General features: G+C 31.3%; 1 protein-coding gene across 2 annotated transcripts in view; it reads right to left on the bottom strand.

Annotated features, from left to right (window-relative positions):
* LOC141526590 (uncharacterized) overlaps positions 1–25,085 on the bottom strand; it is an 88,377-nt gene extending 63,292 nt beyond the window's left edge. The window contains exons 1-3 of one of the 2 annotated variants that reach the window (XM_074241736.1): positions 24,586–25,085; positions 24,349–24,501; positions 20,372–20,570 (exon numbers count right to left, since the gene is read on the bottom strand). The gene's annotated coding sequence lies outside the window, so the exon portion shown is untranslated. Of the gene's footprint in view, positions 1–20,371; positions 20,571–24,348; positions 24,510–24,585 lie in introns of both variants that reach the window. The other variant, XM_074241659.1, reaches the window with a different exon arrangement.
* Positions 25,086–25,680: the final 595 nt, after the last annotated feature.

Genomic DNA, 25,680 nt, shown 5'->3' on the forward strand with positions numbered 1-25,680 from the left:
GACCACGGGTCTTCTTATTTACTCCTCCGTACTATTATTTTCTTTTTATTTTTCATTCTATTCCTCTCTGTTCCTTTTCTTTCCTTTTCTTATAATATTTCTCGGCAGAAAAAAAAAAAAATATATATATATATATATATATATATATATATATATATATATATATATCGCCAGTGGGAATACCGTGACACCTGGTATCCACTCGGGAAACAGCTTGCATCGCTGTACTCGAAAAATTTATAAAAAAATCTCAAGTCAAACTTTTAAAACTTGGGAATAGAATCTAACCTCCGATGCTATTTGGATATAATACAAGATCACAATTTCGCACTGGGGACTAAATACAAACTATTATATTTATCTATTTCATTTCAAATAAATATCTTTGATGATCAACTTTACCTAAAAGTACATGACTCTTTAATTTAATGAAAATATATCAGACAATGTTTTTTATTGCACATGAACAATATAAATAGTGTATGGTGAAAAGAGGACCTTTAGACAAAGTTGAGTGTATTTTTTATTAATTTATTACACACTCAACTGTACTCTATGTACAGGCGAGTTGTTGTTTATAGATGAAATAAGAAAGTTACCGGCATAAAGTTTAAGAAGAAGGAGAAGAACTATAGATGGAGACTATAAAAGCCAACTAAAAGGTGGATATGAAGGTGAAGCTGAAGCTAAAGCAAAAGCAACAGCAAAAGCAGCCGAAAGGTGGCTAGCTTGAATATAAACGAATAAGGGGGAGGGTCACGAGAAGGCGAGAAGTGTGGACGACGATATAAGGTTAAAACACGCGAGGCGTGATGCTAGAAGTTGTATACAAGCGCCAGGTGCGTTTTAGCTTAGCTAAATACGAAACTACCTGCTTCTACTTTCTACCTTCTACCGGTTTTCTAACTATTTTATTATCTATACAGACATATATCTATATATTTGAATCTGAGGGGTTTTTAAAGCCCAACAAATAAGCCGCACTTCCTTTGCATTCATTATAACCATATTCATAGTGTCACTAGTTTATAAAAAATATTCCTCACAACAATCGATTCCCTTTTACGAATTTTTATTATTATTATTATTTTTTTTCTAATTTACGACCACTAAATTTAATTAGGTAGTATAAAGTTATAAATTTATGGTAGTAGTTTCATCTCCGATTAAATTGAGCTGTATAGGCTATAATTTACGATAAAAAAAAAAAAAAAAACATTTAATTAATAGAAAGATAGCTAGCAGGTGATTTTAGATTTAAAAATTATATGATAAACAAGTTGAAAATTAAATAATTATTTAGAAAGCTGTGAAAATAAATTCTATTCTAGAATAAATGACGTAAATAACACGCGTGTAAGTACCCTCATAAGTCACGGATGAGCTAAACTGACCTTACATTACATCGGAAATATACACCCACGTTCTAATTTAAAACCGTACTCACTAAATCCTCTAATTGCTCTTGCAAGACAAAGAGAGATGGGAAAGCCCAGCAAAGCTATTCGTACATTTCATTTGCCGTGAGAATGTTCATGGGTTTAGTTTATTTACTTTTTTTTTTTTTTTTTTTTTTTTTTTTTCATTTTAAGCATTTCGGTTAAGTACCGAAACATTCGCTGGCTGACTTTTTCAAGTTAGCGAGTAATTTTCACCGTGGAAACGAGGTTTCTTAAGATGTTTACACTGCACAATCTTGGGGGAATAATTTCCGATTTGTTATTTATTTTATTTCCGTACACATTCTATTGAGAAACGAATTTACTGAATATTACTATCGTGATCGGAATATATAAATATAAATAAACTATATATTGCTTTAGAAAAAAACTCAAAATTTTAAAAATGACTAAAACCTAATATAAATTTTAATTTACTCTTAAACTAACTGTATCTTTAAATTTTCATTTTCTATTTATTTATTTTATTTCCACAGACATTGAATTGAGAAACGAATTCTCGAGTGAGAATATTAGTATCGTGATCGGAATATATAAATAAATACAGAAGAAAATTACTGGCAAATTAACGAAATTTAATTTATAATGGAAAAATTTTATTTTTAAAATATTCCAATATAAAATTTAAAAAGGCAAAAGAAAATAAATATTTTTCAATGATTCCTTGACTTGATGTTTTTTTTCTTTTTTTTCATAATACTATTTTTAAAAATTGGCTTTTATTATCCTCATTGTTGTTATATTACTTTGTGAAGAGACAACTTGCCAACCACTGAAATTTAAAATCATTTTATTTCGAATGACCTTTTGGTGAGTTCCAAGAAAAATTAAAGGCTGCTCGGGGAAGAAATAGTTGTAATAACAACTAAAAAGTCACAAGTCAGAATAAGGTACAACATATACCTGCATATCTCTACCTTGGGATCGCATACCTAAACCTAGGCAGTCTTTCAACGACAAAATGTCGTTCGGGATTTCTTACGGCATACGACAACAGTACACACAATGCTCAGACAATTTGTTTGGCATTGAGCGTATTTGATATATTATTATTGTAGGGGCTCGTATCCAAAACCGAATACAATAGATCAGACATCCATCCATTTCAAATCATATTTAATACTCCTATCCTGTATAATATTAAAATATATATATATATATATATATATATATATATATATATATATATATATATATATATATATATATATATATATATATATATATATATATATATATATATATATATATATATATATATATATAAATGAGTCTTTAATTTTTATATTGATCTATTTGCCGATTTTCAATCTTGATAATTCCATAATTTGTTAAGCTTTTTACAATCTATATGTCAATATCCTAAATAATCTTTTGAATTTTTTTTTTTTTTTTTTTTTTTGTTAAGAAATAGTTACCAATAAATATAAATGATTTATATTATTAGGAATAATATTTATTGTAATTGTTATTTGAGAAACAATATATGAGCTTTATTTAAGAGATAAGATGTAGAGTGGATAATTGGAATTACGTGCAAGGAACCATGCTAGATAAGTTAACTAAATATATAGCTATATATGAATCGAGTACTTGTAACTGCACAAAGGAACTCCCATTGGCTTTGTTGTACTGGTATATAAAAAGGCGCAAAAGTGCAAATTCATTTACTTCTCAGATGTTATAACTATATATGTACCTAAGAAGTGTAATAAACATTTCATAAGATGCGCCTTCTTGATTTCAATCTCTTTTAAAAGCTATCAGTTGACTATGCTCATTACTTTTCCTAATCTTATTCTACCTTTTAATATTAATCTTGTTTCGTTTGAAATTAACGCTTTTGATGTGTAATAGCATAAACTAATAAAGTAAATAAGGATAATTAAATTATTTAAAAATCTATGATAAATGATTTATCAATTTAAAAATAAAGATATTGTGAATGGTAACATGATAATATTGGTGTTACGGCAAAGGATGCTATCGGTTTTGTAGAGTAGAAACGTAACCAGCAATATATAGGATAGGATAAACCAAGTCCCGAATCTCTATACTTATAAGTGAAGTTGAGCATCCTCCCGTTGGTTATAACTCAGAGACAAAACTTTGATAGACACGGAATTGTGGGGTAAAGTTCTCCAGCTCGAGCTCGATCTCAATGGGAATCTCGAGCGAACCCGAATAACAGAGGGGTTGGGGTGCTAAGGGGTTGCTTGTGCTGCTGCTGCTGCTGCTGCTGCTGCTGCTGCTGCTACTACTGGTAGTGTGGTAGCACCAACGGGGCTGAATAAGAGTCGAATAGAGAGTGGATAGGAGCAGAGGATAATCGAAGCAAGTTTGATTTATCCCTGCAGCATTAGTCATCCAGTTTATACGGCTTATCCAATCTCAACTTTTTGGAAATTAGACAACAACCGACGCTTAAATTCAACTCCTATACTATCCAATCTTACTTATCCTTATTCGACTTGAAATACTACTCATAAAATTTTAATTGGGATTTATATAATTATTATTTCCTTTTTTAAAAATAACCATTTTTTAAAGCAATAAAACTGGTTGATTTAATTTATTCACTAAATTGTTTCTCCGTAGGATTATTCGCCCGGATGAACAATTTCTTTTATTTTTCTTTAAATTCATTATCCACTGAAAGAAACTCGGTTCGATCTTTACTTTATCCCAGCTATTCATTTCTTTACAACTTCCTTTCAATGATATATATATATATATATATATATATATATATATATATATATATATATATATATATATATATATATATATATATATATATATATATATATATATATATATATATATATATATATATATATATATATATATATATATATATATATATATAGATAAAGACTTTGTGCTTTCTGATTCATCCCCCAGTACTCTTTTTACTGTTCAATGTTCAATGTTCGATTTGAATGTTCGTGGGCTGAATCAATCTCAACCTTTAGTGCAATTACCATTGGCGTACATACCCGTGCCGGGAAAAAAGTCATTTCCGAGGCATAATTACAATTCAATACCGGAACAAAATCTAAAACAAATCTTATTTACTTTTACTTTTTTAATTTACGTATAATGAAAGATTTCAACAGAGATGCTGGTTAATTAAAAATTATAAATGCAATTGATGGAGCCCTTTCCCATCATTTTATTTTTCTTTTTCTTCTTCTTCTTTTGTCTTTATTGTGTCAACCAAAATTGATTTATTAAATATTTATGAGGTTATAATTATCTTTGCTGTGAAATAAAAGCAACCTGATGTTGTGATGTTGTGACGCTGTGATGTTTTGATGTAGGTGTATGTAGGCTTGTATGTAGGAGCACATAATATTGGGTTGTATGTGTGTAAAGGTAAACGAGGGTGTGGTTGATGTGTTGAAGGGTTAGATGACCGTGGCAGACAGCTCTTGTTGGCTCTTGTTAGCTCTTGTGGTCCGCCGCACAACGTAAAACTGCCACTCACCACGTCATTCAAAATCTTATGACCAAATATTCTCACATTATTATTTGATACTCTGATATTCTGGCGATACTCTAATACACAGTACATCCTCTAAATAATTATAATTATATTTATTATTTAATTATTTTTCAGTATCTAGAGCAGAGAATTTGTTAACTGTTTTATTTTATTTTTAATATTTTAGCTCTCTAGTTCTCTGGTTCTCTAGCTCTTTAGCTCTCTGGGTTGATGATTATTATTTTAGCATTTACGATCGGCACATTCACAGAGTGAAGTGTATTAGGCCGGAGAGTAATTCATTTAGTTATTGCGCGAGATGCGAGATGCGCAACCGGAGCTCTCCTCACGTCATACATATTCAAAATAATCGATGCCTGTATATACTAAAAGCAGAGTTTATTCAAACGTGAATCTCAACGATACTGACGTTAAAGTTGATTTCCACCAGCCAATGGTTATCTATCGATACCAAATTTATATCAATTTATATATATATATATGTGTGTGTGTGTTTAAAAAAAAAAAACAAATATTTTATTATTATTATTATTATTTATGCCAGTAGAGTAATTATTGCTAAATACTCTTCTGTATACCAATAAACTAATACAAACAACAAGACTGGCCAATAATTTTCAAAAAACTAGGTTAAATTATAAATAAATAAAAAATGTCACATAAAAGAAATTATATTTCAGTGGGTTATTAAAATTTTTAAATTAAATATTTTATAACCCTCGTTTCATTTTAACAACAACTTTTATTTTAGGATTTTAGTATCAATATGATATCGACATTAGGCGCCATGTATAATTATCAAAAGTTTATATTTATTGGTGGCGAGGGTTTCAATGGATAAAATCTTTCAAGAGTTTTCCCGACAGGTAAAAAATTTAAACTGATATATGTCACATATTGGGAAATAATATATTACGATGAAAAAACGTGAGGTGAGTTCGAGATAATATTTCAAAGGTAGAATTATGTTTTTTTTTCTTTTTTTTTTTCGACTTTTTTTGGCGAACGAGTAAGAGGGAAAAGAATTTTTCATCTTCATTTCCCGAGTATCTCTGTCTTCGTTTGCCCATTCGTGTCAGTAACCCCTTTTTCCTACGTGATCAATCCTAGGAAGCAGACCCCCGGAGGGTCATACCGAAATATTATACTTGGTAGCCGAACGTCAGCGAAATGGCAAACTTCCTCGGGTCTACCAATTCTCGGTAAACTTTGAACCCTTTACAACACCCTCGAATCCAACACTTTTATACATTTCTTCCATTAAATATATCGATATATATATATATATATATATATATATATATATATATTATCACCATCAGGTTATTTTCAATTTTCGATTATGAATATCTTTTGAAAACAAAAAATTGAGATTTCAATCAACGAATGTTAAAATAATTTATTCAAGTTAAAAAAGAGCAGTAGTTGATGATTATAAAATCATAGCAACTTTTAGAGAAAAGCAAGATGGCGAGATGAGTTATCACGGAACAGATCACAAAGTTTATAATCGGTCTCCACATAATACGTTATTGTAGGTGACAGTTGGGAGACGTACGCTCCCTACAAATGACACTAAACATATATAGGAATTAAAGCTAGCAGAATAACATTTCATATCCAGAGTAGTTGTAGTTGTAGTTATAGTAGTAGTACATATATAAGTTTAAGGAGGAATATAAGCTTTTGGAAGTGCGCCAAATTCCCAGACTATGTTATATGCTCCATGTTTATTATGTTCCTCGTCATTATATTGTCCCAGCGTATACAGTGCAAGTTTCCATCGTTAGGATACGTACTACGTAGCTCACGTTTCTCTCCTAAACGCAACATGAATATTTATATCAATGTATGTATATCAAGGTATGTTGGTTTGTCAACGCTCGCGGATCAACCAAGATATCATCATGACGACCTTTCACTTAAAAAGATCTCTCTATCCGATGATGATTCTAGTTTTCATCCCGATTCTCTCTCTCTCTCTCTCTCTCTCTCTCTCTTTCTCTATGATATTCGATGATAACTGATCTACCTATCATTTAATGTCCGTTATTTATAAGACTATATTGGTACTCCAAATAACCAATAAAAATTTATGCGACAAATTGAAATTACGCGCGTTAAATTTTACGAACCTGTAAAATGTGTCCGGATATATTGTTTGTTGGAATATTTTATCAATTGATTTTTATTTTCATCAGCCCTCGAGCCTTGCATACTAATTTGTTAGAGTGTAAAATGTGTGTTAAAATTAAATACCTAAAAGAATTTTTTTTAAAAAAAAATATTATTTTAAATTGATTGAAAATTACGGGGAAATATTTTTTGCAAGCACAAATTAAATTGAAACCACAATTAAATTAAGTTAGAAAAAAATTTTCAGATAAATTGAACGATTAAATTGATGAGAGAAGATATAAATATTTTTGAGGTAAAAAAAATGATTAAAATGAAAGCATAAATTAAAAAAAAAAAAAAAAAAAAAAAAAAAGTTAGGTATATAATTGGGAAAACACACAAAAAGGTGCAAAAAAAAAAAAAAAAAAAAAAAAAAAAAAAAAAAAAACAGGTGATACTAGAGATTGGAATCGACTGGCAATTTTCTCAATACAGGGTAGTTATCAGTATGCAAGACCGAGAGTAAAACCGATCCATCAGCTTGGTAGTGGGTGCTGGTTTGAGAAGAGACATCGAATCTTTCCAATCGTTTAACTGGTTTTAATTTTATTTTTGACATTTCACGTTCCTCAGACTTAACCGCCAATTTCCGTGTCCTAGATAATTGAACGTGTTCAATCACTTAAAATATTTACGAGCCACAGAGAAAAGACTGGAATTGTTAAATATGTAAAAGTATCAATAGGAAAATAAAGAATAGAGCGATGGATGAAATAGGAGGAAGAATAGAAAATAAAAATAAAAATTGAGTCAAGTTGAGTTGAGGAAGGAAGGAAACTCTCTGCCAGAGAAGATCGAGTCTATTTCGCGGGACAATTTTCGTTTTATAGGCAACGTCGATTTAAAGTGAAAGAGAGAAAAAGATTATTCGGAACGGGAGAGGAGGAAAGAGACAGAAAAATGACAGAAAGAGACAGAAAGTAGTGTCCGGGTCAATCTGAATCAATAGGCAAAAGGCCCGGTTGTGGCTCGGAAACTCCACTCTCTCGCTAGCCAGCTGTGTACGTTTTGGATAATGCATGCCGCCCGTGCGTTTTCCCGTAGTCCACCGTATAGTACTCGATGAATTGAATAAAAAGCCAACCGGAGCTTCAGAAAAAGAGAGCTGCTCACATTTACCCATACGTTTTTTTTTTTATTTTTTTTATTTATTCGACGTGGCTCGTTTAACCTTGGAGAATTCCCGCGTGTAACCCAGCAAACGCCGGCGTTTTGAACCCTTGATTGACTAAAAACCCCTTGGACTCATCGGATTCACCCATTCACCGTTCTATACTCAATACTCACGCCGCTATCGGATCAACTAAAATTTCCAATTGCACTGTGAATGCACAAATCTAATGCTCAATCCCATTATCAATATCCATACTATATCCATACCCCGTCGATCTCTTTATACTCTCTCTCTCTCTCTCTCTCTCTCTCTCTCTCTCTCTCTCTCTTATTATTTAATAGATCTCTTGATACTGGAATATTCCCTGACATTTGGAAAGTTATTTTTATTATACCTTTGAATAAAACTTCACCGCCTAGATCTCCATCAGATACCCGACCTGTTGCAAATCTATCCCATCTGGCCAAAGTGTTTGAAAGAATCATTGCTAATCAAGTGATAACCTATCTGGAGGATAATGAGTTACTCGACCCTTTTCAATCTGGATTTAGGAAACATCACAGCACACAATCAGCATTACTGAGGCTCACTGATGATATTAGGCAGGCGATGGACAAGAATAAACTTACCATAATAGTCTTATTTGATTTGAGTAAGGCTTTTGACTATGTTGACCCCAAGATCATACTGATTGCGTTATTTGAGCTTGGTTTTTCAATGGAAACAATTATCTGGTTTTTCTCCTACTTATCAAATCGCTCTCAGTCAATACTGAATAATCTTGGGACTCCAATTCAGCTCCTTAGAACTTCATCTGGTGTTCCTCAAGGTTCTGTGCTTGGTCCAATCCTGTTTTTAATTGTCATGAATTCTGTTGTCAGATGGCTAGTGTATTGTAACCATGGTCTGTTTGCTGATGACAAATATATTTATCTACATTTCTTTATGTATCAACTACAAGAGGCAGTCAGACAGGTCAACATTGATGCACAATCAGTTGCGGATTGGGCAAGGAAGCATGGCTTGGAGATAAACTTGTCCAAGACCAAAGCAATGATCTTGGGTTCAAATAGCAAGCTGAAACAACTGAGTAACTTTGATCTGCCACCTATTATTATAGATGGTGTCATAATTCCATATGTTGATACTACCAAGTGCTTGGGATTATACATCAGCAGGAACCTAAGTTGGAATCATCATGTCAAGCTAGTGGTTAGCAAAGTTAATTCAGCCTTGCATTCTCTCAAGGTTCGGAAGAACATTTTCTCAACTGACGTCAGGAAATTGTTAGTATCATCCACCATCTTACCACTTCTTGATTACTGTTCCATCGTATTAGTAGATTCAACATCTGAAAATGACTTAAAACTTCAATACGTGCAATAACGTGCAATAAATTGCTCAATTAGGTTCATTTTCAATCTTAGAAAAGATGAGCATATAACACCTTATCAACGAGAATTGGGATGGCTTACTGTGAAATATCGTAGAATGTACTTCATGAGTTGTTACTTCTTTAAGCTACTTCAAGTTGGTAAACCCAAGTACCTACGAGATGCTTTTGTTGAGGAGACCGAAGTCAGACGTTCAGATAGGTTAGCAGCCAAAAAACACTCTCTTTTCACGTTTCCGCATTTTGCTACGACCTTCATGGAGCGGTCATTCCAAGTGAGTGTAATACGATTGTGGGAAGAACTGCCTGAAGAGATTGTAAACTCATCTAGTCTTGAAGTGTTCAAAAATAAAATTTTTGACCATTTGTTGAACTTGGATTATTAATTTTGTTATTGTAAAGTGATAGGTTCTCTGATAATTACTGTTAGATTCTAAGTGTTAAATTCTCCAACTTTGTTATTTTATCGGCTGTTATAAATTGAATAATTTAGTGAGTATGCTAGTTGAATCAGATAAAATTAATATAAATTTTTATATTAGATCTTTATTATAGTTTATGTACTTATATAATTTTTCTATTATTATTGTATTTGTAAATCATATTGTATTTAAAATTGCCATTTGGCTTGTGCCTTGGCATTAATAAACTATCAATCAATCAATCAATCAATCTCTCTCTCTCTCTCTCTCTCTCTCTATATATATATATATATATATATATATATATAATAAACGATCCTCCATATTCGAATAATCATCATTATTTTTAAGTTAATCATGCGGAAATACAATAATTGTGAACGAGTGGAAAGGATTTTTAATATTTTGGGTCAATGGGAGTCAATTGGACATGAAATTAGTTGGGTTTTATTACTATTTTTTAAATTTAATACTAAAGTTTATCATTTTCTATACTGCGTTAACATTAAAGAAAATATAAATTACTTATTTAATGTTAATTATATTATTTATTATAATTAAAAATAGACTGAATTTAATTAGCCCGAGTATCTATAAAGAGAGAGGATGTTGAAAATTCAAGGAAAAGTTTTCCCAGTGAAGGACTAAAAGGTTGGAGACTGGAGAAACATGTAAGTGTAATGGAACTATGAAAGTTTAAGTATAAGGCTGAATAATATTGAGAAGAAAAAGAGAAATGAGAAATGAGAATAAAATGGGATTGTTGGAGATGGTGGGTGGAGAATTGAGTGTAAAGTGTAAAGTGTATGGTTACTGTGTGTATAGTAACAGTAGTATATAATGGGGCGTGAGAGCTGCCACGGCTCTGGGAAATAATGTAGAGACCGAATTTGGCCGATCAATTAACGGCGATTAGGGATGGGAAAATCAGCGGGATAATTTGCTCCCTAGCGAAAACTGGCGTACCCAATAGCTCGATATAGCTCGATACGCGACGTCATTGCCACCACCGACTATTCCTAGTCCTTCTAGTCACTAGTCATGAATATGCGATTTCCTATTTCATATATGCACTGATTCGCGGTGGACAATATGACGAGAATATTCTCCAGGGATTAAGACGAGGCTACCGATAATTTGATAAACTCTATGAAATCATATGGCTCTAAAAATATTTAAAAATACAACTTTTGTGTTATTTTGAGCTCTCCAAACACTTATCGTCCATATATAGATGCAATATAGCTGTACACTTATTGCCTATATATATATATATATATATATATATATATATATATATATATATATATATATATATATATATATATATATTAGATGCAATAGACAAAGTTGGAGCAAACACTGATGCACTCGGGATCTTTTTCTCCGAATATATAGTTTCTTCTATGAATATATGAACCAAATCACTCGTGCGTGGGCTTTGTCAGTTCGTGTCACCGTCTATCTATATACATTTATGTGTGAAAATGCCTGTTTCCTAAGGGACACCATCCAGCGCTTTGTATGTTTCTTGCACAAAAGTCAGCGTTTGGAACCGAACAGGGGTGTGAGTGGTTGATGCTCGGTGTACGTTCTATCCACTCTCTATTCCGTGTGTACTTTCTCTACCTCAATGTAAAAGGGGACCGAGAATAGGAGTGTAGAGAGTGTAGAGAGAGTTAGAGCCCCCGGCGCTCCTTCCTTTACTTTTCAAGGTTGATCGCCTTCTCTGGTTCTACCTCTGAGACACTGAGACAGAAAATACCCCTGTAGACACTAGAGTTCTCTCTACCTTCTACCTTCTACCTTCTACCTTCTACCCTCTATCCTCTACCCTCTACCCTCAACTCTCTACTCGGGTCTCTCATCTAGTTATATGGCTACATCTTCAAGACAGACGATGTTTTCGATACGTGAAGGAACTGCTAAAACAACCTAAAGATCAAGTGAAACGAATGTTACTTTGCACCAACTAGTGTGTGATGTAAGACTAAAGGTAAATCAAATAAAAAATCTAAAAGATAATCAATAACATAAATATTGAGGAGGTTTGTTTTATTTTTCACTCCAATCGTCAATTTAGATTTTAAAAATTTTATTTTCTTTAAGCTTGAAAAGCCCCGGAAACTCAATTACTCTCAAGAGTCAGGCACAAAGTGATCAAGAGCAAACGTTGGTTATTAAAATTATTAAGTAAACTTTTAATAATTTATTAATTATTGAATTAAAGAAGCTACTGGTAGTATTTCTAGTGTTTCTACTGTTTTTACTTTTAGTGCTGGTAGGGAGTAATGGAAAGATATATACATTAATCAAGAAAACTCTACGACCCGTGGCTATTTCAGGAAACTTTAAAAGGTAAATTGATACTTTTGTTTTCTCTCCTCTGTTCTTATTCTGCTTAAACTTGTTCTTGTTCTTCGTTTGCGTTTCAACGAGTACAGTAAGACAATTTCCGATTCCATTCACGTGTATTCCAGTTGGTCTTTGGTCTCTTTGATGTTGAATTCGCAACAGTATCGTTACTCATGAACAATTCCTGAATTCATTAGAAACTCCATATCCCCTTCTTCTTCTTCTTCTTCTTCTTCTTCTTCTACTACTATTGCTACGATTACTACTGCTGGTGCTTCTGCCCGAAAATTCAGACGAATCAAAAAAACATACATCTCGACGGCGAGTCGCTCAACTAAATTAGTTTGATATGCAGAGTTTGAAAGGTTAATTATTTATATATTTTATTTCACCAGTGGGCAAACCTAGCTACGTTTCAGCTTCCAGTTATATTCCTATATATTTATATCCGTCAAGTAGAGTTCCTTTCACAGACGTTAATTCACTGGCGTATTTACTCTTTGCTCTTGAAGTATACCGCTGATTTTAAAAGTTCGAATGGGTAAATTTTATAGCCAAGTGTATACCGCGGTTTCTCTTTAGCTTCCAGCCAAACCACTCGCTCAGTCCCTCAACTATTTGTACCATCAATTTGTTATTTTTTATTTTATTTATATAATCATTTACTTTTTCAATTTTTTCCGCCTCTGACGTTTATATAATTCAAAATAATTCGAGTATTTAACTACTCCCAATAAATGTCCTCAAAAATAAATATCAAGTTAATTAAGTTATTAAGTAATGAAAAAACTTTTAATAAAAATCATTATTCGATTACCCAATCATTATTTTGATTGCCGTTCCGTTAATTATATTAAGTTACTTTAAAAGGTAAACAATAAAGAAATGGAAAAGATTATTTAATATTTTTTATAATTAATCGGCGGTAAGTTTTAACCCTCTCCAAATATTTAATAATCAAAAAGGTGAGATTGTGAGGTAAAAGAGGTAAAAGAGGTTAATTATTAAGAAAATTGGTTTATGGCAATGGTGGTGAATAAGGTTATCGTTGATAGTAGGACACGGAAAATAGTTTACCTAAAACTTGAAGCTGATAACTCAACTTGACTAATAATGGCCGGTAGTTTGAAAGATACTTTGGAAAGACTGTCAATCATGTGGATTTTGGTTGTTATCTTGTCAAGCGGCAAGCGGATCGGTGGCAACTGGCAAAATTAAATTCCCAGACAGATCTAGACCTACTGTTAAATCCTGTAAAGTCCTGTAAAGTCCTTAAACGTGTATACATCCAAGATGAACAGAGTTAATAGGGAATAGGTCCATTTTGGTAAGGTAACTTGGAAGGGACATCCACGCTCCGAGTTTGGTTATGATCTAGGATATCCAAGTTTAACTGGATATCACGTCATGCCAGTCCCCAACTCGGTAGTGGCGTAGTGGTATCCAGGAACCCGCGGTCTTGTGGTCACGGTATAACCGTCATCCTCACCCTTAGTCCTACACGGGTTGTTCTAACTACCCGGATGCTGCTTTTCCAACTACAACTACAATCCTCGATCCTTATACCACCTGATATTCCCTGGTATTCCCCCCTTCTCTTCCCTTCCCTTCTCTTCAATGCTAGTTTTTTTTTTTTTTTTTTTTTTTTTTTTTTTTTTTTTTTAAGGAGAGACATAACACACGTACGGGAATTATTCGTGTGTCTGTTAGATCGTTATTGACGTGACAAAGCTCCCCCCGCTTTTCAACAGAGAGTTACACCGTACAATCCAATTCCAAACATCAGTTATCTTGTGAATTTAAACCTATATCGTTTTAACGTTTCATTTGTCCGTTGTTCTCTACTTCTCTGATTCATTATACCGAAATTGGATTTCACTCATTAATTACCTTGTTATTTATAGTTATTGATGTTATTTAATAGATACTACTGTTTTAGTAACTTTGGTTAATAGTTATTATTTGAATTTAAATCGAATTTTTAATTAGTTTATCACCTGTAGTAATACATAAACAAAATTTAGATATAATGAATGATTAAATTGTAATTTCTGATAATTAGATTATCAGATTGACGTAATAAATTATTTATAGATATAGGTGAGGCTATTAATCTCTAATCTTTGATTTTGGGTGGATCAGGAAAAGGATCCCGGAATGGCGAGCTTTTGAGCTTTTTTCTTTTTCGGGTCGGATTTTTTCGCATAGAGCTTAAAAATCAATCAGTCCTCCCGACGGATTTGAAATATATATGGCCCGGCTGGTGCGGTCCGGTAAGCTTTTATCTCTCTCCATTTATCTAAACGGTTTTGTTTGCATCGCGTTACGGATAATTGCCGAACCGGAAACTTTCTATAGGTATCTCCTTTCCGACAACGACGACGAGTTACGGTAATCTGGATTTCACAGTACGCGTACCCATCAAAAAGTCTATTTCAATTAATTTGAATCCTTTAAGAAATCCTAATAACTTTATTTCAAAGATAATTAAAATTTTACAGATTAATTTTAAAGAAAAATGAATAAATAATTGGTTTAAAGGAAAAACAATTTTATATATAGTTGAAAATAAAAAATGATAATGATAAAAAATAAAAAATAGCATTACAAACAGGATAAATTCATTTTGTCACAGATAACTATTTGTCTTTCAGTTTCACAATGAATTTACAAGTGATGTTATAAAATGGAAAAACTTGAACGAACTTTTGTTTTTTATTCCCGGCATAAAAGCTTTTTTCTGACAATAGTGATAAAATTGTACAACAGATATATTGTATACATTCTCATATATTTTACGTGTTGTATATGGAGACAAGATAGTAGAAACATATAGATTTATATTTATATACATATGTGTACAATACATAAAGAGAAATGGTTACGGTCTCTGTCGCTAAGTGTATTTCTAACGCAACGACAGTAACGACAGGACGACGGGGACCTGAAATGGATACCAAAATGAACTTGTTTCAAAAGCTCTCTCTCTCTCTCTCTCTCTCTCTCTCTCTCTCTCTCTCTCTCTCTCTCTCTCTCTCTCTCTCTCTCTCTCTCTCTCTCTCTCTCTCTCTCTCTATCAAATTCATTCATTCTAACGAACCAACGAACGAATGAACGAAGGTACACACATCCCATTGGGATTTCCGATGAATATTACACGTGTGATTTCTCTGTCCCCGGGCTATACGTTACAAAAGTGCGTAATCGAAAACCATCAGCTGGTTAATTGAAATATTTTTCATTTTAAATCCATTTTTTCAACACTGTAGATAAAAAAAAAAAATATATATATATATATATATATAATCTAAATGATATAAATTATTTCGAGTCGATAATTTAAAAAATATAAACGGTAAGTGAGCGCAGAAGAAAAATTTTAAAAACTTTAGAATTTATTCGTGCATCATTCACATGGACAACAATAGCTTGGCACCCCGCAGCAATTTCTCTTTTACTTTCTTTACTTATTCGCGACCTACTTCCTACTATCAAAGAACCATTTTAAAACCAACCCCTTCAAAATCCCACTCATCAGCCTTGTAAAACCGTCACACAGCTTCTCTATTTTACCAACTTACTTAAAATATAATAATAATAATAATAATAATAATAATAATAATAATAATAATAATAATAATAATAGCGCTGCCGACCAACTTTACAGGTTTTTTTTTTTTTTTTTTTTTTTTACAAGTTAATTTCTAAATATGCACAAACTTAAACTAACTACCAACAATACTAATAATACGTTAATTTTTTACCTCCAAATCAACAAAATAACTTCTCTGTAATTAAATTATCTCAACTAGTTTACTTTCTAAGGTTTGTTCTGTTGATTACCTTCAGCATATCTTTTTGTAACAAAATTAAACTTTGTATTTATAAAAAAATACTCGTTACTTTTTATAAAAAGTTATTTAGTTATAAGGACAGCCTACAAATGACCAATCAAATGTCGAGAAAAGAAGTATAAAGTTATCAAATAAAGAAGCTTTATAAAGTTTAAAACAACTCACGTAATATATATTTAATATATAATAATACCTTGGACGAGTATTAAAATGTATTTTTAACTAATAGAGTTATAATTTAAAATCAAAATATTTTGTTTGTGTATATGTATAGATTTATAAGAATTTAAGAGATAATTAAAAGTTGACTGATAAAGTTGTAAAATTCTTTAATTTTACAAGGTTAAGCGGTTGTAATTAAATTCTTGAAGAACTATTAGAGAAAATAAGATGGATGGTCTGAAAGAAATCCAATAGACGAAATAGAGAAAAATAAATGAAAATAGATAAAAATAGATAAAAATAAAAGTCCAGAGGAAGTAGGATGAAGGAAAGAGGATACTATTCCAATCTCAGAGCATTGCCTAACGCAATTGTCTGAAACGTCTTTCGAGCAATCTCAGCTCTCGCTCAGTATTTTATTATTTTCTAGTTGGTCCCTTTTCATTGTGTGGTCGTCTGATTCCTATTTTCTATTAATGCAACAATACACAACCTAGAAGCTAGAAGCTAGAAGCTAGAAGCTAGAAGCTAGAAGCTAGAATCTAGAACCTAGAACCTAAAACCTAAAATCTAGAATCTCTTTTTATAAAATTATTCCCACGACAACGACTGCAATGTCCAGTAGCAAACTAGCAACCCACCAACAATGCTACTTTTTATATTTACTTTATCTATTGTAACGACAAAATACGGTAACCCCATTTGTCGATAAAATTAACGAGCACGTCAATCCGCCTATATATCTTTCCGGTTCTCTCTCCGGCAGCCCCCTTTTTCATCAACTCTCTTTCTTTCTCTTTCTCTGATATATACCAACAGTATAATGATTATCTAGCTTTGTATCTGGACAAACATTAAACAAGGACAAAGCGGAGCAAACTTGGCGCTGGTTTTGAATGCTAACAAATGCGCATAACTGCTAACGTGAATCCTCATGTTTATGCATATGTATACTCCACATACTACCGAGATAGCAAGTTTATATACATACGAATGAATCCATTCGACACCAATTAACACCGTTATTTTATTTTATTTTTTATCATTTTTATTTATGTTTAAATAGCAAAGACATGCACACAAGAAACCTGATCGAGTTTTCTCTTGAGAGTTTAAATTATTTCAACATGTATGTTTAAAAGTGTATCTCATTCGGTACATGCTACTCGACAATAGCCCCGAAGAATCACAGAAAAATAAAGAAAAAGTTTTAAAAAAAAAAAAAAAAAATAAAAAAGATCTAAAAGAATTAAAACGAGACACCGAGGTATTGTGTCTTCTGGTGTAAGTTAAAAATTCATCAAGCTAAAAAACGAATAGAAGAATAGAACGAGGTGACGCAATCGGAAACTTTACGCGACTCGAATTCAATGAATATCCATGAGGTTACCTATATAGGTAACTCTGGCTCCAATGGAGAGACATCCAATATGGAAATGGCACTGTGTAGACGGATGTCTAATAAATAATATCAACTCTGATAAATAAATAAAATAACATTTCGTGTGTATGTATATATGTGCAGTTGATACATCTCAAGAAGAGAATTTGTAAAATAGCTTATACAAGTCTTAACAGGTCAACCCAACTTTCCTGGCGATTTAACCAACTGGACTATCTATCCGAATTCCCAAAGTTTTATTTATAAATCAACAAAAACCTGAGGGATCCTGTTGGCGCCTAACTTTTATTTTTAAATTTAACATGTTTCATTCAACACGATAAAACTTTTAACTTTCAAGAGATAAAAAAAATACTTAATATTTAAAGGATTATTATTTAGATTTCTACGATATCATCATTTTATTTATATATTATAGATAATAGTTTGTAAATGATGATAGAGTATTTTTAAGAGATGAAAGTCAAACAGAAGAGTAATTGAATTTATATAAGAAAACAAGTATTCACATTATTTTTCAGTGTCTAGATTATTTCCAGTTTCTACAAGAGATATAAATAAAAATGTTTAAAATATTAGCATAGCATTGTTTAAAATATATATATACATTACTGGGGATGTAGTGTAAATACATATAATATTTCTTGGAGAATTTATTATGGATAAGAAAATAAGTATTGTACAAATATTTAACCACAAGAGAATTTCGTAGGAGAAAATAGTAAGAATAGAGAAAAATATAATTCTGGTTATACCCCTATATCCTTATACCCTTATATATCGTCGGTATAGAAAGAGCTAGTACTTAGACGCATCCAGAGATAACGTAATTTCCGTACAACTCCCCAGAGTCTATTTTAGTTGGTACAAGGGGCTGACTGCCGGGCGTCTTCAATGTCTATTATATATTTCTACGGTCTGTACTTGACTTGCATATAATTTAAACATTACTGATGAAAATAATTAAATTAAATGAATTATTATGGATAAAGAAAAAATTAGTAATATTATTTTGGATATCTTGAGCTTACAGTAGCTTTAAATTTACTAAAGATAAAATGTCCTGATGTAGAATGAAGGCCTGAAGGGTGTTATGTACGTAGCAAGTGAACATTGGACATTTAACATTTAACATTTAACGTTGAACATTGAACATTGAACATGTAGAGAAACTGTACAGCAGAACACCGCTAGGAGCGTTGATCTCTATTCGTTTTCACATGTCCCCGAGCTCATGCCCAGGATAATCGGATCTGTCGATGCGTTACTGGGCAAATGACTTTGGTACGTTCCCGAATCCACTTGACCAGCTAACCACCCACTTCTCACCCTCTAGCCCTCTAACCCTCACCCTCATACATACGATATACGACTGTGAATCATTATTCGACGCGTTATATACGCAGAAACTCGATTCGCGTGTCGGCTGTCGTCATTTCCAACTAGAAATTCAACTGAGTAAAACCCTTTTATCACACTATTCATCCACCAATCTACAGTACTATCTGTAGTAGTAGTAGTAGTAGTAGTAGTAGTAGTAGTAGTAGTAGTAGTAGTACTTGTAATAGTAGACTATATTCTGGCTGATGCTAACGCCCTACCGACAACCTAACCCTCACCCCCACTGGGCCATATATATTTAAATATGTATGTACCTATCTTGCTCGCTATATTCCTATATTATATACATTTACATATTTACATAGATAAATACGTATACACATTAAATTACATTTAGCATATCAGTATAAATGCTAGACTGGTTGAATTTGTAATTAAGGAAATGGCTATAAATTGAAAATAACCGCAAATTATGGATTTAATATTATTCATTTTTAAACTTATCTTTATTTTATTTTATTTTTAGGTTGTTTCGTTTCTCATATCACGTTATTAATTATATGTGCATAGGGTGGAAACTAGAAAAATTTTACCAGAGAGATTTGTCACGCTACCTAGAGATCTTTTGGTAATTAATTATTGTAATTTTTTTTTTTTTTTTTTTTTTTTCATCAAAATTGAAAGTAAATTTTTACTAGTTTAATAAATATTGATCCATAACTAAACAGTTAAATTAATGAAATTACAAGACCTAAAAATAAACCAGTAGTCAACTGGTTTATTGGATTTTAACAAGACAAAATTTAATTGGTTAACATTATCCAATTGCAAGATATATTATCTTGTAAAATGGATATATGATTCACGAAAGAGCTTATAAATAGCCAGAGTTGATTGATCATTGAAATTTTAGATTTCATTTAATAACAACGTTAATAGCTTTCAGATATATTACTCATTGACAAGTTAATCGATTCTATTTGACATAATTATTTTTATTTGCGTCTATTGAAAAGTCAACTTGTTTGGTAAAATATTTTAAAAATAAAATTTATCCTTAAAATAATATAATTAAGGATGGTGATGATATTGAAATAGGAATATCCGGTAGTTAAAATATTAATTAATACGATCCGGGTAGCATAAATAATATATAATTTGGTTTAGTAAAGACAAACTCACCCTCCAGGATCTGCTGTCTCTGGCTATGAAATTCAGTTGTAGTCTCTTTTAACTATAGAGCTGGTGTTAGGCGAGTGATAATTCTAACTGACGTTCTACCGTGAAATTTTCATGCTCTCTTATTCGGAAACTTGTGAATTCACCAGGTGTAAAATGTCCTTGCGATTCGGTAACTGGTGTATCTCAAAGTGGATTTTATCTAAAATAAAATAAAAAATAAGATGATATTATTAAGATAAAATAAAAAAATATTTATATATAATAAAATAAAATAATGATAATAATATAAAAAAGGTAAATTGGATAAAAGAAAAAGGAGAAAAAGGAGAAAAAAGAAGAGGTATAGCTTTGTAAAATAAAGTAGGTGAATAAAAGCCAGGATGAAAGCCGCGCGCACAGATAATCCTATTGGAAGTCATACTACAGACTTTAAGGGCGCTTCTTATAACGGATGGATATACTATAGTTAGATATATAGATAGATATGTTCCATCAGTTTCATTTTAATAATTATCAGCTAATAAAAGTTGATGCTGTCCTCTTTGATGTTACCCGTTGTAACAAGATAAAGTATCGATCGTACTACCGTGTACTCTCATTCTCTCGTGTATTATATCTCGTAACTGGTGAGGGTGTAGTAGATGAGCTCCGATGAAATATAATGTCGGGATAAAGGAAACCAAATATATATATATATATATATATATATATATATATATATATATATATATATATATATATATATATATATATATATACACTGGTCGTATATTTTAGTGCGATACGTGCATATGCAGTCATTTACATCGAGAATGAACGTACCATCGCTGCCGAAAGAGCATAGTTAGTCGTTAGTCGTTGAAAATGAACGCAAATCCATTCTAGGCCAACGTGCCACGGTCTGTTCGTCAAACGCAAACCTCGACTCTGTCCGCAGCTTGTGTTTTCATCCGAGTGTCAGGCCAATGAGTTTAAATCCAATAGTGGCGACTTTGAAGTGAAATACACCACACACCGCTATCGGCAACACCATTACCCTCTATGGATACCACCAGGGGGATGTCATATAGGATTTACTGGTGAATCATCCTCCAATAAATTCATATACACCCTTTATATTATTTTACATTTTACATTTTCCAATTTACATAATTAATTTAATTGATTATTTATTTAATGTTTCAGTGATAATAATAATAATAATAATAATAATAATAATAATTAAAAAAAAAAAAAAAAAGACTTCTGTCTGTTTTTTATTTCATCAAAAATTCCCCTTGCCAAATGTCACATCTCATAATTTCACAGACAGAAAGACAATAATTTATTGAATGAATAACAGAAAATAAAATCATTGATGCACAAGAAATATTGTCAATTGTCAGACAATCATAAAAGAAAGTGTGCTACGGTTTTACGCATCCCCCTAGATGTTTCAGACGAGTAAATAGATAATTCAATAAAATAAAATTCTTTGGGGTTGAATTTGATAATCGAAATTTGAATAAAATAATGATTAATGAACGAATATATTGTAAAAATAATCCAACAGAAGGATATCACAATGACAAAAGCAGACGTCGAAAAGCTATGCGACGATAATCTTAGCCTTAACAAGTCTTGTAGCCACCGTTAGATAGGAAAGGGATTACGAGGGTCTGAGAAAACCCGGTCGGTCAAGCCAGCATGAAATACGAAGCTTCGGAAGCTTAGAACCTTCAAGAGAGATCATTGGTGTGATAGAGTAGAGTTGCCGAGGCACATAATTACCAATTGCTTCTGATTGGCATCATCATATTGCTTGTAATCCACCTACATGTCTACCTATAATATAAATACATATTAGTTTACCGTTAAATAAAATCAATAAAACCAATAAAACCAGTAAACTTTAATTGGATAAGAGTTAATCCAGTATACCTACACTCTAGTTATTTATTGTATTCTAGTAGTAGTAACTTTAAATTATAAATATATAGGTATATACACAGTTGAAACATAGACTCTGTCTGTAATATAACAATAATTGAAATGATATAGAATCATTGATTGAAAACAATAATCTAGGTAGTGACCTAACGTGAGAAATGGCAGATGTATTGGTAATTGAATAAATACCAATATAATACCTAGTACATGGGTATACAGTTATAGTTATTGTTTATATAACATATAGATATACAAGGGAAATTGTTAAACTTGAAAGCTATGTGTAGACATTAATTTAGGTCCAAAGGTGTTACTGCTACCAGCAACAGTTCAACCGAGAGGTACAACCTGATATTATTGGGTGACAGCAATCGTGGTAATTACTGTCGTCCTCGATCGATCAAGACCTCTTTACCCTGTTCCCAGTTCCCAATTCCCGGTTTCAGTTCGCTCAACATAAACTACTAGCACCATTCCCTAAATACCTTACTGGTTGGTAGTTTGTACCCTTCTCTACTACAACTATAATCTATACATAACTACATAACTATTAATCATCTCAAAAGCTACTGGTTACCAACAAACAGCCACTTTTCAACAACTATTCAAATGCTTTGGACTTGAATTACAGTCGCTTCATTTCATCGTTCTATCGGGAACTTAAACTTTCCTTGTTACTCCTCTACTGGGGGAAATTAAAAGGAAATTTAATATATTATTTAGACAAGACTATTTATCCTATTCAATATAATTCCAATGCAATTTTTGTATTCATTTTTGTAATAAAATATATGTCAATTTTTTTTTTTTTTTTTTTCCATAATTAACAATTACCACTTTTTCAATGTCCGTAAAATGTTTACTTTGTTTAATATCCGATAAAATTTTTATTTTTATTTGTTGAGCAAGTATGAGGCATTTCAGAAGCTACTTGAGAAGTTGGAAAGCTCTCTGTTATTGTCCTCAAAGTACTCATCACGTTAAGGTGTTATTCCACCTTGTATACATAGTTTTGTCTAAATGGGTACTTGTTGATGAAAGACGAAGCTGGTAAGTCTACAGTCTTAAATGCATACAAACTTTGGATTTAAATAGTTATCAAAACTTTTTATTACTCACTTTTAAAGATTAAATCGACTTGTCCTCTTGAGTATTAATAATAATAATAATAATAATAATAATAATAATTATTATTATTATTATTATTATTATTATTATCATTTAATTTTTAATTTCTTTCAGAGTTTGCTACTGAAACAGAATAATTGAAAAAAAAAAAAAAAAAAAAATATATATATATATATATATATATATATATATATATATATATATATATATATATATATATTAAATGTATATACATATATATTATGCAACAAAAGTAACAGTTATAAGAATAAAAATAAGTATAAAAACGTCTTGAAGTCATCCACGTTATTCAAGTACTCTCATGTCTACCATTCTCGCGTCTAAAGTGCATGAAAACTTTTTTTTGAGGATATAAGTTCTCGCTTGAGATGTTGAAGCGGACTTTTAAAAAGGACAAAGACAGAAAATATCCATACGTATATGTATAAATGTATAAATGTATATATGTATATATGTATATATGTATCTATGTATGAAGGTACAAGTAAAGCTTCTAAATAAAGCAGGGGGTAGATGAAAGTTCCCTCTACTCTTTCTACCCTATATTTTTTAAAGTCTCCCCATTCCCATTTAAACCCACCCCGTAATCGTAAATTCATGCAAAGTTGAACTTGATATAAGTTATGTAGTAGCACGAGTGACGACATCCGGAATTGGGTGTATCGTATATCGAAATGTCTAGACGGTACAAAAAAATTTTTATATTATATAAACATTTCATAACTTGTATAACTTGTACATTTGGAGCCTCACCATGGAGATGACTTTCTAGACAACTTGTATCATTTTTGACAGACAATTTATTTAAAATCTTCCATGTTATTTAAAAATAAACTATATTATTATTTAAAAAAAAAAAAAAATTAATATTATTTACTACTGAAAACTACTCTACTCACCGACAAAACAGTTGATTTAGCTCGTCAATCCACTGAGATTTAATCCACCGGTTCATGTTATTTACTTGTTTTTCCAGCATAGCACTAAATAAAAGTTTTATCACCAGCACTGCCACCAGTATTGCTGCTACTGCTCCTGCTGCCTACCGCAAACTAAAAAACTTTTATAATTAACTATTAGTTTGTGAAATAATAACCTAGAAACTTTATTTACAAGACCCAATTCATTTAACTTACCAACGGATAATTATAAATAAATAATATTTAATTAACAATCTACGTCACTGATGTTATTATTTACTGTTGTCAATAATTATAATATCTGATGTTAAAGTTTTCAATATCACAGAGAGACAAATGCTATAAATGCATTGATATCAGATCTATACAGATAATATATACTTTCAGTATCATTACTGAAATTGTTGTTGTTTAGATTTTGTTTAATTAATTAATTAATAAATTAACGGTACATGTTACGCGATATGTCCACTTCCTATTTGCATACCCTATTTTTATCAGTGACGTTAAACACTTGTTGCTGTATACGATAAAACCTTCATTAATTGTTAATTAAATAATCTAACTTTAATTAAAAGTATACAACGATGGAAAATTATCGGACTTTTCTACCCCTCCAGATTTATATTTCTAACAAAAGAGTAAATGTATATATATATATATATATATATATATATATATATATATATATATATATATATCAATTATTTTAGTTTAATTAAATCATTAAAACTTTACTCCGGGTCTGCTTTAATTAATCGTTTTATTATTCACAAGTTTTTCGATAATAAATGAATGACGCAATCTGCCGAAACGTATTGTTCTACAAATATAGAATCTATATATATATATATATATATATATATATATATATATATATATATATATAAATGTTTGCTTGCGACCAAAATTGAGTGATTTTTTTTTTGAAAAACGACAACCGATTAGCTAAATATTCTATTTTTATCTTTTACTATGATAGTTATTATGTTAATATAATAATTACGCGATAATCAAAGTAAATCAAAGAGTACAATAAAATATTATTTTTTCTGTTCTGTTGAGTAGAACTTGTGATCGAATTGAAGTGAGCTTAATCTCGATATTGTCGATATATATCGAACTAATGAAAAAATATACTCCTTGATTGGTTATTGGTTATAATTGGTTAAAATTGAGGCGCGCGCGCGCGCAGCGTATAATTTAAATTTCTATTTAATTGTTAAAAAATGAAAGATCCATATAAACATAAACCGACAAGTGGCGAGATCTAGCGGATAAAATTCAAATAACTAGTCAGCTGACCCGGAG

Source organism: Cotesia typhae, unplaced genomic scaffold (assembly GCF_013202065.1).
Source record: "Cotesia typhae breed Kobodo isofemale line unplaced genomic scaffold, CoteBio_Ctyphae contig_10, whole genome shotgun sequence".
NCBI classification, from domain to species: Eukaryota; Metazoa; Arthropoda; class Insecta; order Hymenoptera; family Braconidae; genus Cotesia; species Cotesia typhae.